The 12,625-nt window shown below is 51.5% G+C and overlaps 2 protein-coding genes, 1 long non-coding RNA gene and 1 pseudogene across 4 annotated transcripts in view; 2 read left to right on the top strand and 2 right to left on the bottom strand.

The window, feature by feature from the left end:
* LOC308184368 overlaps positions 1-12,625 on the top strand; it is a 342,195-nt gene that overhangs the window by 125,338 nt on the left and 204,232 nt on the right. The window lies entirely within an intron of this gene.
* LOC308184345 (olfactory receptor 14A16-like) overlaps positions 1-12,625 on the top strand; it is a 216,742-nt gene that overhangs the window by 76,237 nt on the left and 127,880 nt on the right. The window lies entirely within an intron of this gene.
* LOC308184324 (uncharacterized protein) overlaps positions 1-12,625 on the bottom strand; it is a 70,936-nt gene that overhangs the window by 10,834 nt on the left and 47,477 nt on the right. The gene's annotated exons all lie outside the window — the stretch shown is intronic.
* Positions 1,082-2,380, bottom strand: LOC308184387 (olfactory receptor 14A16-like; annotated as a pseudogene). The gene has a single exon. The product of its transcript is annotated as an olfactory receptor 14A16-like (transcript).

The following is a 12,625-nucleotide window of genomic DNA, read 5'->3' as shown; positions in this document are numbered from 1 at the left end:
GGCCTTTCTTTCTCATCCATTCCTGCACCACACCCAGAGTGCCTTGCTCTTCTCCAGGGGCATCCGTGCTCCCCAGAGAGCTGTTCTCCATGTGAGTGAATCTGTGCTGGCCTGGCTGGCTGTTCGTGGCCCCCTCCCTGAACTCCCCACAGGGCCCTGCTGCTGGTGGTGTTGTGCGGAGTGAGTGGGTTGTGGTGGCTGCGGGTCAGGGTGGGAAGCAAACCCAGACAGATGGGGGTCATTGTACATATGTATCCCCCTCCACAGGGACCTGTGTCTGTTGTAGGAGTTCAGGGCAATCACAGGGAATTTCGAGTATCTCAGGCCATGTTCAGGTGTGTCCTTAGATCCCAGCTATGGTTCTTCATTGAAGGGGACATGAGTCATTCCTCAGGCTCCCTTCCCTGCATCCTCTGTGTCTCTGCTGCCTCTCATGGGACTACAGAACCCTAACTAGCCCAGGTAGCTTTCCACTTAGCCCTTTGGGTGACTCCACGTGGCATTCTGAAGCTGCATTTGCTGCCCACCCCTAGAAACGGGCTGTCTGTGAATAATCCCTGTGCTCTCCTGGGCAGGAGGCAGTGGGACATCAGCATCTGACACGAGCCCTGTCACATGCTGGGCAGTCCCAAGCAGATATGTCCTGACCATTCCCGTCTCCAGTGGCTCTGGGCACCCACAAGTGAGGGCTGAGTCCAGCCCACATTCTCTAGCAAATCATCCCATGATCTCATCCACACATGGAGAACACAAGCTTAACAGCAGGCCCTTTTAGGGTGCAATTTCTTGAGATTATTCATGACTCCAGAAGGAAAAAGGTCTCAAACTTCAGGCACAGCACTGAAGACATCCCCTTTTATTCCAGAGAGGTTTAAAAGGAGTACAGCTCTGACATAAGTACATTTAAAGATGGCTTCTGGGACAGAGGGACTGGGTTTGTACCTCTGGAGGAGAGAGACAAATCCAGACATTCATGTTCAAACAGGGTAGTCAGAGAAAAATGTCCAAAGCACAAGAGTTACCTGAGAAAACAACCAACCAACCACCACCACCAACAACAAAGTGAATAAATATGGGTGGCTTAGTCCTGCTGAAGTACTGCCAACAGAATCAGTTTCTTCAGGGAATCCTTCAGCTCCTGGTTCCTCATGCTGTAGATGAGGGGGTTCAGTGTTGGAGGCACCACCGAGTACAGAACTGCCACCACCAGATCCAGGGATGAGGAGGAGATGGAGGGGGGCCTCAGGTAGGCAACTGTGCCAGTGATGATGAACAGGGAGACCACGGCCAGGTCAGGGAGGCACATGGAAAAGGCTTTGTGCCGGCCCTGCTCAGAGGGCATCTTCAGCACAGCCCTAAAGGTCTGCACATAGGACAGGACAATGAAAACAAAACACCCAAAAGCTAAACAAAGACTAACCGCAATTACCCAAAGTTCCCTGAGGTAGGCATCTGAGCAGGAGAGCCTGAGAATCTGGGGGATTTCACAGAAGAACTGGTCCAGGGCATTGCTTTGCCGGGGGGGGGGGGGGGGAATGGAAGGTATTGGCAGTGTGCAGCACAGCATAGAGAAAAGTACTGCCCCAGGCAGCTGCTGCCATGTTGACACAAGTTCTGCTGTCCATTATTGTCCCATAGTGCAGGGGTTGGCAATGTAGCGGTCATAAGCCATGATGGTGAGAAGGGAATATTCTGCTCCAAGCAAGAAGAGAAAAAAGACCTGGGCAGCACATACTGAGTAGGAGATGGTCCTTGTGTCCCACAAAGCAATGGCCATGGCTTTAGGGAGAGTGGTGGAGATGGAGCCCAGGTTGAGAAGGGCGAGGCTGAGGAGGAAGAAGTACATGGGGGTGTGGAGGCGGTGGTCGCAGGCTACGGCTGTGAGGATGAGGCCGTTGCCCAGGAGGGCAGCCAGGTAGATGCCCAGGAAGAGCCCGAAGTGCAGGAGCTGCAGCTCGCGCGTGTCTGCGAATGGCAGGAGGAGGAACTCGTTGGGGAAGCTGCTGTTGGACATTTGCTTCTTCTGGGAGCAAAGGCCTGTCCAAAGTGGAGAAATACAGGGTAGATTTCTCTGAGCAAACCTACTCCATTTCTCACAGAAACCCACCGCAACACCCGTGTCCTTTCAGGAAAACCTTTGTGCAGCTCCCTTTTCCTTGAGCTCTGGTTTGTATAAAGCTGAGACTGACAGTACAGCAAGGACTCTGCTCTGGATTCCAGAAGAGCAAGTCCTGCCCTACAGCAACTGGTAAACAGCAACACAGGGGGATCCTCAATTAATCCACTTGTTATAATGAAGATTATTTCAACATTGTTGCTCCTGGTTAACCTGGCTGCAGAGCCGAGCTGTGAAAATTTTGTTTTGTTGAACTTATTCTAGTGGCCCTCACCACACATGAGGAGTCCTTTTATGGAAAAATAAATAAATAAATAATAAATAAATAAATAAATAAATAAATAAATAAATAAGTCTATCTATCTGCTGTGATCAAAGTGAAATCTTGTGGGTCCTGAGAGGCAAAGGGACTGTGCCTGGGGTGGACAGCCAGTCTATCCATCAGTCCCAGGCTCAGGTGCCCTGTGCTGGCAGCTCTTTGAGGATGGGAGGATGATTACACCCAGATGTTCCCCTGAGGAGAACCTGGACACTGCTGAGAGCAGAGGAATCCAGTCTGAAAGTGCGAATCAACAACTCCCCGCCCCATGTCGGTGTACCTGAGGAGGACCTCAGCTCTCCCCTCCCAGCCAAAGACACAAAGGGCTCCTTGCAGATGCCCGCAGACACCATCCAGCAGCAGCATTTCCATCACCTTAGCAGTGAGCTGTCTTCTGCATCGGGCTCCTAGATAGCAAAGCTGCCTTGGGGGAGCTGTGCCCTTGTGGACGGCAGCCTGCAGTCCAGCAGGATGACCCGGGGAAAGAGAGAGATGTCCTGAAGATGGGGTGTCCTGCAGGGAGGGCCAGCTCATTGGCAGCCCCACACACTGCAGGGCCCAGACCCCACAGGGTTTAGCTGGGACAAAGACGGCAGGAAAAAAGGGGAAATATGGTGAACTGTCCCAGTGTTCCTGCCAAGGGAGGCAGGACAGGGACAGGCAGATGGCATTGGGGCATTTCTCCTCCATGCAGTTGGGATGCCACTCTGCTCTTACACCTCTGGGGCCTGCGTCGGGGGGGGGGGGTTGGGAGCTGCTTGTACACTGTTAGGGCCTGCCTTGGGGGGAGAGGGGGGTTGGGAGCTGCTTCTACACTGTAGGGGTCTGGGTCTTGGGGGGTTGGGGCTGTTTGTACACCTTTGGGGCTTGCCTCTGGGGAGGGTGGGGAGTTGCTTGTACACCTTTGGGGCCTGTGTCTGGGGGTTGTTGGGGCCTGTGCCGGGGGGGCTGGGAGCTGCTTGTACACTCTAGGGTCCTCTGGCAGGCTTTGGGACCTCCCTTTGAGGGGGGCAGTTGGGAGCTGGTTGTACACCTTTGGGGCCTGAGTCTGGGGCGTGGGAGCTGGGGCTGGGGCCTGGGGCCTGCATCTGGGTGGGGGGGTGGGGTCCAGTTCATGGGGGGGGTGGGTTGGGAGCTGCTTGTGGACAGTTGGGGTCTGCATCTGGGTGTCGTTGGGGCCTGCGTCTGGGGGTGGGTTGGGGCCTGCTTGTAGACTTCTGCAGCCTGCGTCTGGTGTTTGGGGGCTTTTCTGTAGCGTTTGGGGCTTGCCTTTTGGCTTTGGGATGTGTCTTGAGCTTCTGGGGCCTAGCTGTAGTGCTTGGGGCCTGCGTCTGGGGCTTTTCTGTAGCATTTTGGTCGCGTGTTTGTGATTTGGGGTCTCTGTCCAGGGTTTTGCCTTTTTTGTAGTTTTCAGCTTTGTGTCTGGTTCTTTGTTGGTTGTCTGGGGTCAGGGGCAGTTTGGGGTTTGGATCATTAGTCAGTGTCATTAGCATTGGGGGGTTGATATGAAGGGTTAGGGTTGTGGTTAGAGTTGTTAGGGTTAAAGGGAATAAGGCTTTTAGGGTAAGGGGATCAAGGTTGTGGGAATAAAAATGTTTTTGCACAGAGTTACATCGTTTAGAGGGAAGGAAGGTGGTATTGAGATATGCTTGCAGTGATAAGAAAGCTTACCAGACAACCTTGTAAAATGCAGACAACCAGAATCCTTAGAGCAATTGGGTGGAAATCGCAGTGTAAGAAACATTACCACCTCAAAGAGGGAAACAGTCAAGAAAAAAAGAAAATTGACTTGTAACAGGCCAGCAGCTGTGTATTTTCTGTGAAGCACCGAATAGATTGTGAACCTGGATTACCCAGTCAATGGGGAAACTGGGGAGGGTCCTGGTCACCGAGAGGGAAAAAAAAATTATATAAGCTGTGTTATGGAACTAGTAGGTGGCTTGTGGGATGCCTGCCATTGCAATCGTGAATAAAAATGCTACCTCGCTGAGATCCTTGCCTGAGCCTATGTTATTGGTTACAGAGTGCTTCTAACAAGGTGTTAGGGTTTTAAGGTTTCAGTGCTAAGGCACTAGGGTTGGGTTTCAGGGTTAGGGTTTCCAGGGTTTAGGGTTAGGGTTTTAAGGTCGTTAGGGTTGGAGTTATAAGGGTTAGGGTTTGGGGGTTAGTGTGTTAGGGTTTTAGAGTTTTTTTGGCTTTTAGTGTTGATAGGGTTTTTAGGGTTAGGGTCTTAGGGTTTTATTTATGGTCAAGTATTTAGGGTTAGGGTTTTAAGGTCTTAATTTTTTTTTTAAGGTTAGGGTCTCCAGGGTTAGGGCCTTGAGAGTCTTAATTTTTTGGGTTAGGGTTTAGAGGGTCTTAATTTTTAGGGTTAGGGGTTTTAGGCGTAGGTCTTCAAGGGTTTAGTGTGGTAAATTTTATCGGGTTAGGGCTGTAAGGGTTTTCAGGGGTAGGGGTTAGGGTTAGATCCGTGGGTGCCGTAGGGTTAGGGGTCAGGGTTCTTAGGGGTTAGGCCTAATATTAGGGCGGAAGGCCAAAATAAGAATGTGGGAGCCCCCCCAAAATAGAAGGGTTGAAGCCCCAAATTAGGGGAAGGAACCCCAAAATTGTGGGGAAGAACCCTGAAATGGAGAGGTGAAAAACTGAAGTTGAGGGGAAACCGCCAAAACGGGGTGAAAACCTCCATAAACAAAAAACAGAACAGGGAATGTAACAGAGCAAGAAATGGGGTTAAGGTTTAGGGTGAGGGTTAGGGTTAGGGTTTAGGGTTAGGGATCCCAAAAAGTGCATTTCTCCCCACAAACTGACAGGTTCCTCTCCAAACAGACCCAAGAACAGCTTTCCGCACCCCAAACTGTCTGTTCCCCTCCAGAATGACTCCAAACCTGCTTTTCTCACCACAAACTGCCAGGTTTCCCGCTGAAAAGACCCCAAACTGGCTTTTCTTAACCCAAAGCATGTGTTCTCATCTCAAAGGACCCCAAAAGTGCTTTTTTTCTCCCCTAAAACAGGGCTTGGTGGGCAGTTCCCCCAAGGTGCCACTGCCCTGGGGCGCTGAAGCCTCTATTGTAAGGGGGGGGGGGGGACAATAAAGCAAAGATCCCTCTGCTCTGATTGTCCCTTGGTATGGCCACATGTGTGTGTGTGAATTTTGGGGAGGACATTTGGGGGGGATAAGGCACATTCAGGAAGCACGTGGGGGGGTCCCCAATATCCCCAAGGGCTCCTCGCCACCATGGCAGAGCCTGGCTGCAAAATGGGGGGAAAATCAAAGATTTTGAGCAAAGGATGGGATGAAGAGGGAGCACCCAGGAAACCTCAGGCTCCTCCAGACCCTCCTAATATCTTCAGGACCCTTCAGAATGACCCATTTACCCTCTGGAAACATCTCATTATCCTCAGTCCCCCCAAGAATCTTCTATAATCCCCTTCAGTACCCTCATTTACCCCCCCAGATCCCATGTTCCCTTCAGACTCCCTCAATATCCCCCAGAGCACCCCCAGGAGTCCCTCAGGGCCTCCCCAGAGCCTTCCATTTCTCCCGATCCCCCATTTCCCCTCCTCGGACCTCCCCCCCCCCCCATATACCCAGACCCCCTCCCCCCCACCCCAAGCATCTCCCTGGACCTCATCAGGACCTCATTTCCCACCCCAGTATCCCTGGGACCCTCCATTTCCCCCAAAATCTACCCCCACTATCCTCCAAGCCCTCCATTTTCCCCCCAGAACTCCCACTTTTCCACACCAGAATGCCCATTTCCCCTCTCAGACCCCTCCCAATATCCCCAGAACCCCCTGGGACCACCCCAAGATCCATCCCCCAATTTCCTCCCATTACCCCAGAACCCCCCAGTATCCCCAGGGAACCCCAAAGCTCCCTGTTACTTTTCCAGGACCCCCATCTCCCCCCCCCACCCCAAGTATCCCCAGAGCCCCCAGTTCCCACCCAGAACCCCAATTTCCCCACTCAGACCCCACTAATATCCCCAGGGAGATATTAATAATAACAGGGGAGGCCTGGAGGGTTGATTTTATCCCCTTCCCACAAACCCACCACGTGCCTACAGTGGTGGAAGCAACCGCCGGGTGGCTGGAAACATGTCCTATGCCCCATTTCACCCCCGGGAATTCTATCCTGGGCCTCATAAAGCAAGTCTTAAGGTGCCATGGCACCCCAGAAAGAATTGAGTCAGATGATGGGGCTCATTTCCCAAACAACCTTATAGACACTTGGGTCAAAGAGCATGGTATTGAGTGGGTATATCGTAACCCCAGGGAAAATCGAGGGATGCATTGGGTTGTTAAAGACTACCTTGAAGGTGCTGGGACGTTCAAAAATTGGGATACACATCTGGCAAAGGCCACCTGGTTTGTCAACACTAGGGGATCTGCCAACCGAGCTGAACCTGCCAATCAAAACCATTACGTGCTGTAGAAGGGGATAAAGTCTCTGTAGTGCACGTAAAAAACATGCTGGGGAAGAGAGTCTGGGATGTTGCTGCCTCAGGCAAAGGCAAACCCATTTGGGTGGGTGATGCAGAGGAATGGGGCGTTCCGATGCATACCTCAAGGGGATTTAATGTTGGGCGGGGATAGCCCATGAGTTAATGGGCTGATGTTAATTACTGTATAATACCGAATGTCATCACTACTATGATTGCTCTATGTCACATCAGTGGCATGACGGTAAGAGTCACCCAGGTTAATTAAAAAATAATGTTGGACAGAAATGGACATGTGCAGCGGTGATGGAACCAGAGCTGGTTTCAGCATGAAATGATCCAGAATCATCCATGGGACAACCCATAGATTAAGGGAATGATATCTGTGTGTGCTTATCAACGGATGAGTAACTTATGAGGAAGAGAATGAGTAACTATTGGGAAGAGTGAGACCTGAGCGTGACATAGATGTTATGGAATAAGAGGTGGATAATTTCCTGGTTTTGGCTGGGATAGAGTTATTTTCCTTCCCAGTAGCTGGTGTGATGCTGTGCTTCGGATCTGGGGACAGAAGCAGGACAGCTGACCCCCACTGTCCAAAGGGATTTTCCATACCATATTGCATCATGATCAGCTCTGCAGCACAACTCTGTGCAGCTGAACCACAGAATCATTGAATGACTGAGGTTGGAAAAGACCTCTAAGATCATGTGGTCCAACCCTTAACCTAGCACTAAACCTTGTCACTAAGCTCTACATCTACATGTTTCTTAAAGACCTCCAGGGATGGTGACTCAACTGAGTCCCTGGGCAGCCCATTCCAATGCTGCACCACCCTTTCAGTGAAGCAATTTCTCCTAATAACCAATCTAAACCTCCCCGGTGCAAGTTGAGGCCATTTCCTCTTGTCTTATCACTTGGTGCTTGGGAGAAGAACCCAATCCCCACCTCACTGACACCTCCTTTAAGGCAGTTGTAAAGTACAAGATGGTCTTGAGCAGATAAGGAAGAGAAGATAGGACAGTTTCTGTAGTGTAGTGGTTATCACATTCGCCTAACACGCGAAAGGTCCCCAGTTCGAAACCGGGCAGAAACACCCTACAACTTTTTAGGATCCTACTGGACAAAATGTCCAGCATACAGCTAAGAAAAAACATCATAGGATGGCTGAGCAATTGGCTGACGGGCAGGGCTCAAAGGGTTGTGGTAAATGGGGCCACATCTGGCTGGCGGATGGTCACTAGTGGGGTCCTTCAAGGCTCCATTTTAGGGCCAGTCCTCTTCAATGTCTTTATAAATTATTTGGATGTAGGACTAGAAGGTGTTCTGAGCAAATTGGCCGACGACACCAAACTTGGAGGAGTTGTGGAATCGGATGAGGGTGGAAAGGCCTTGCAGAGACATCTGGACAGATTGGAGAGCTGGGCCCAGATCACCAACCACATGAAGTTTAACAAAAGCAAGTGCCTGGTCCTGCACCTGGGAGGGGACAACCCTGGCTATGCGTACACACTGGGTGATGAGACGCTGGAGAGCAGCCCTGCAGAGACGATCTGGGGGTTGTGGTTGACAGCGAGTTGAATATGAGCCAGCAGTGTGCCCTGGCAGCCAGGAGGGCCAACCGTATCCTGGGGTGCATCAAGCACAGCATTGCTAGTCGGTCGAGGGAAGTGATTGTCCCGTTCTACTCTGCGCTGGTGCGGCCTCACCTCGAGTACTGTGTGCAGTTCTGGGCACCACAGTACAAAAAGGACATTAAACTGTTGGAGAGTGTCCAGAGGAGGGCGACGAAGATGGTGAAGGGCCTAGAGGGGACGACATATGAGGAGCGGCTGAGGTCACTGGGCCTGTTCAGCGTGGAGAAGAGGAGGCTGAGGGGGGACCTCATCGCAGTCTACAACTTCCTCGCGAGGGGGAGTGGAGAGGCAGGTGACCTATTCTCTGTTATCACCAGTGACAGGACCCATGGGAATGGTGTGAAGCTGAGGCAGGGGAAGTTTAGGCTGGACATCAGGAAGAGGTTCTTCACCGAGAGGGCGGTCGCACACTGGAACAGGCTCCCCAGGGAAGTAGTCACTGCACCAAGCCTGTCTGAATTTAAGAAGCGATTGGACTGTGCACTTAGTCACATGGTCTGAACTTTTGGGCAGACCTGTGTGGTGCCAGGAGTTGGACTTGATGATCCTTAGGGGTCCCTTCCAGCTCGGGATATTCTATGATTCTATGATTCTATGACTCTATGACTCTATGATTCTTTTCTCCAAGCTAAACAACCCCAGCTCTCTCAGCCTCCTCATCAGACTTGATCTCCAGACCCTTCACCAGCTTCGTTGCCTTTCTCTGGACATGTTCCAGCACCTCGATGACCTTCTGGGAGTGAGACAAGGGCAGCGGCTGAAGGAATCAGGCTGCTGCCACCTGTATTGAAGGAATTGTGCTGCTGCCACCTCGTGTTGAAGGAACCACATTGCTGCCACCTTGTGTTGAAGGAATTACGCTGCTGCCACCTTGTGTTGAAGGAATTATGCTTCTGCCACCTCCAATATTTTTTGGTTCGACCCTGGAATTGCCTTTTCAGTAGATCAGATTGACTCTCCTTCGTTCTTATTTATTAGCAATTCATACGATGTACAGCTCGAGGTGGGTGCCTCCCGGGAGGTACCCCCGTTACATTTGGTTCTGTATTTTTAGGATTTTGGTTTTTTTTAATGATTTTTTATGATAACTCCACCCTGACATAGTTCCAATCCATACCGGCCCTTTTAACCAATCTAGTTTTCTGAGTCCGGAGTCTCTCTCTGTGATTTTTCTATTCAAATTCTTGGGTGACACCTTCCTGGAGTAGGCCGAGCTTCTCCAGGTGTTGATATCCAGGAGTTATCCCATCATTCTTCTGTGATTCTCCTTACTTATCTGGTCAAAACTGTTCTTCTGCTGCTACCTAAGAGGTTTTGAAATGAGGGCAGAAGTAGAGTAGCAACTTACATATTGACCTTTGAGTCCAAATTCTCTGATTTGGTGTCCATGATGTGAGGCAAGGCCAAACTTCCTGGAATGCTGTTGATGTGTCATCTCGCTGTATTTTATGTAGCTGTTATGGTTTAACCCGGCCAGCAGCTAAGCACCACACAGCCATTCGCTCACAGCCCTCCCTCCCTCTCTGGGATAGGGAGAGAGAATTAAAAAGAAATGAAAACCTGTGGGTTGAGATAAAGGCAGTTTATTAGGACAGGAAAGAAAGGAAAATAATAATAATAATAACAACAACAACAACAACAATAATAATAATAATAACGTGTACAAACAAGTGATGCACAATGCAATTGTTCACCACCCGCTGACCGATGCCCAGCCTATCCCCGAGCAGCTGCCCCCACCCCCCCGCCAGCCACCCCTATATATTGTTTACCATGACGTCAGATGTTATAGAATACCCCTTTGGCCAGTTTGGGTCAGCTGTCCTGGGTCTGTCCCCTCCCAGCTCCTGCTGCACCCCCAGCCTGCTCGCTGGCAGGACAGAGCGAGAAGCTGAAAAGTCTTTGGCTTAGTGTAAGCACTGCTCTGCAACAATTAAAACATCAGCATGTTATCAGCGCTCTTCTCATCCTAATCCAAAACATAGCACCCTACCAGCTACTAGGAGGAAAATTATCCCAGCCGAAACCAGGACAGAGTGTTAAGCTCAGTGGTGCAGAATCTAGCTGGTGGCCTGTAGTGTTCCCCAGGGGTCAGTACTGGGTCCAGTGTTGTTCAATTTATTGATTGTATATAATTTTATCAGAGATGTGGACAATGGAACGGAGGGCACCCTCAGCAAGTCTGCTGACGACATCAAGCTGGGAGGAGCAGGTGATACCCCAGAGGTCTGTGCTGCCATTCAGAGGGACCTCAAGAGGCAGGAGGGTTGGGCCGAGAGGAACCTCATGAAGGTCAACAAGGGCAAGTGCAGGGTCCTGCACATAGAGAGGAATAACCCCAAGCACCAGTACAGATCACTGAAACTGGCCACTCACAGAGGTTTCGGAGTCTCCGTCCTTGGAGATACTCAGAAGATGTGTAGATGCAGTCCTGGAAATCCTGCTCCAGCTAATGATGCTTGAAGGGGAAGGGCTTGGACTGGACACTTCCAGTCCTCACTATTGGGTGATTCTGTAATGACCAACAGCTTTACTGAGAATTTTTCTGTGGGACACCACGCTAGTTTGAGTCCTGGAGCCCATGGAGCAGGGCCTCTTGTTGAGCCTGGACTCATACCTACGGTGTGTGCACCTCATGGGGTGAGTGTGCACACTGAGGGTGTTCACACTGGGGAGTGTAAACACGCTGGGGGCAGGGTGCAACATGGAGTGTGAGCACACCATGGGCCGTGTTCTCCCCATGTTGGATCAGATCCTAGGCCCTGAGGCTGCTCCAAGGTGACCTCCATGCCCACCCCATGGTGGGGAGGGAGGGCAGCTGTCGGGGCAGAGCCCAGTAGCCTGTTTCTCTTGCTGAGTCTATGCCCAGCACAGCAGCCAGCAGGATGGGGGTGTGCCTATGTGATCACATTCCCTCCTGCTCCTGCCCTTCTTGGCCCATTTCCTCCTGGGTACCACCTCGTGGCAGCATTTTCAGTGGGTCAAAGCATGTCACCTCCTCCTGCTGCACAGGAGCTGCTCTCCTGGGCCAGGCTAAAGCACTTTTGAGTCGCAGACCTCTCATCAGCACTGACTTCTTGCTGGAGCTGCTGGAAACTGTCTAAGAAGCAAGGAAAGTTCAGACGGGTTTTGTTTCCCTCTGCCAGCTGCTGGAGGTTATGGGACTGTGGATCTGTGCTGGGGTGCTGAGGACCTGCTGAACCTGTTTGCTGTCACTTTGTTTTCTCTTCTTTGATCCCATTGGAAAACTTACCACCACCCAGCACTCAGAGGAACAGCACGGTTGTGTGAAGGAGGTTGTGAGGGCACACTTGCTTTCTTCCTAAGGAGAGGTTTCTCTTGCTCATGTCATCCTCCATGCAAGTTGAGAATTCCTCCCGTGCCCCTGTTCTCCTGTCCAGCATATCCCAATTCCTGACCGCCTGCAGCCCCTTTGTGCCAGGAACTCTGCAGGACAACACAAGGGTCCGGGCCCTGGGCTCCTCACACGGAGCAGCCTGCCCTGAGCTGGTGCAGCCAGAAGCAGGCCTTTCTTTCTCATCCATTCCTGCACCACACCCAGAGTGCCCTGCTCTTCTCCAGGGGCATCCGTGCTCCCCAGAGAGCTGTTCCCCATGTGAGTGAATCTGTGCTGGCCTGGCTGGCTGTTCGTGGCCCCCTCCCTGAACTCCCCACAGGGCCCTGCTGCCGGTGGTGTTGTGTGGAGTGAGTGGGTTGTGGTGGCTGGGGGTCGGGGTGGGAAGCAAACCCAGACAGATGGGGGTCATTGTACATATGTACCCCCCTCCACAGGGACCTGTGGCTGTTGTAGGAGTTCAGGGCAATCACAGGGAATTTCAAGTGTTCAGCCGTGTTCAGGTGTGTCCTTAGATCCCGGCTATGGTTCTTCATTGAAGGGGACATGAGTCATTCCTCAGGCTCCCTTCCCTGCAGCCTCTGTGTCTCTGCTGCCTCTCATGGGACTACAGAGCCCTAATTAGCCCAGGTAGTTTTCCACTTAGCCCTTTGGGTGACTCCACGTGGCAGTCTGAAGCTGCATTTGCTGCCCACCCCTAGAAACGGGCTGTCTGTGAATAATCCCTGTGCTCTCCTGGGCAGGGGGCAGTGGGAC

Source organism: Anser brachyrhynchus, assembly GCF_964034855.1.
Source record: "Anser brachyrhynchus genome assembly, chromosome: 31".
NCBI lineage: Eukaryota > Metazoa > Chordata > Aves > Anseriformes > Anatidae > Anser > Anser brachyrhynchus.
This window is presented reverse-complemented; position numbering and strand designations above follow the sequence as displayed.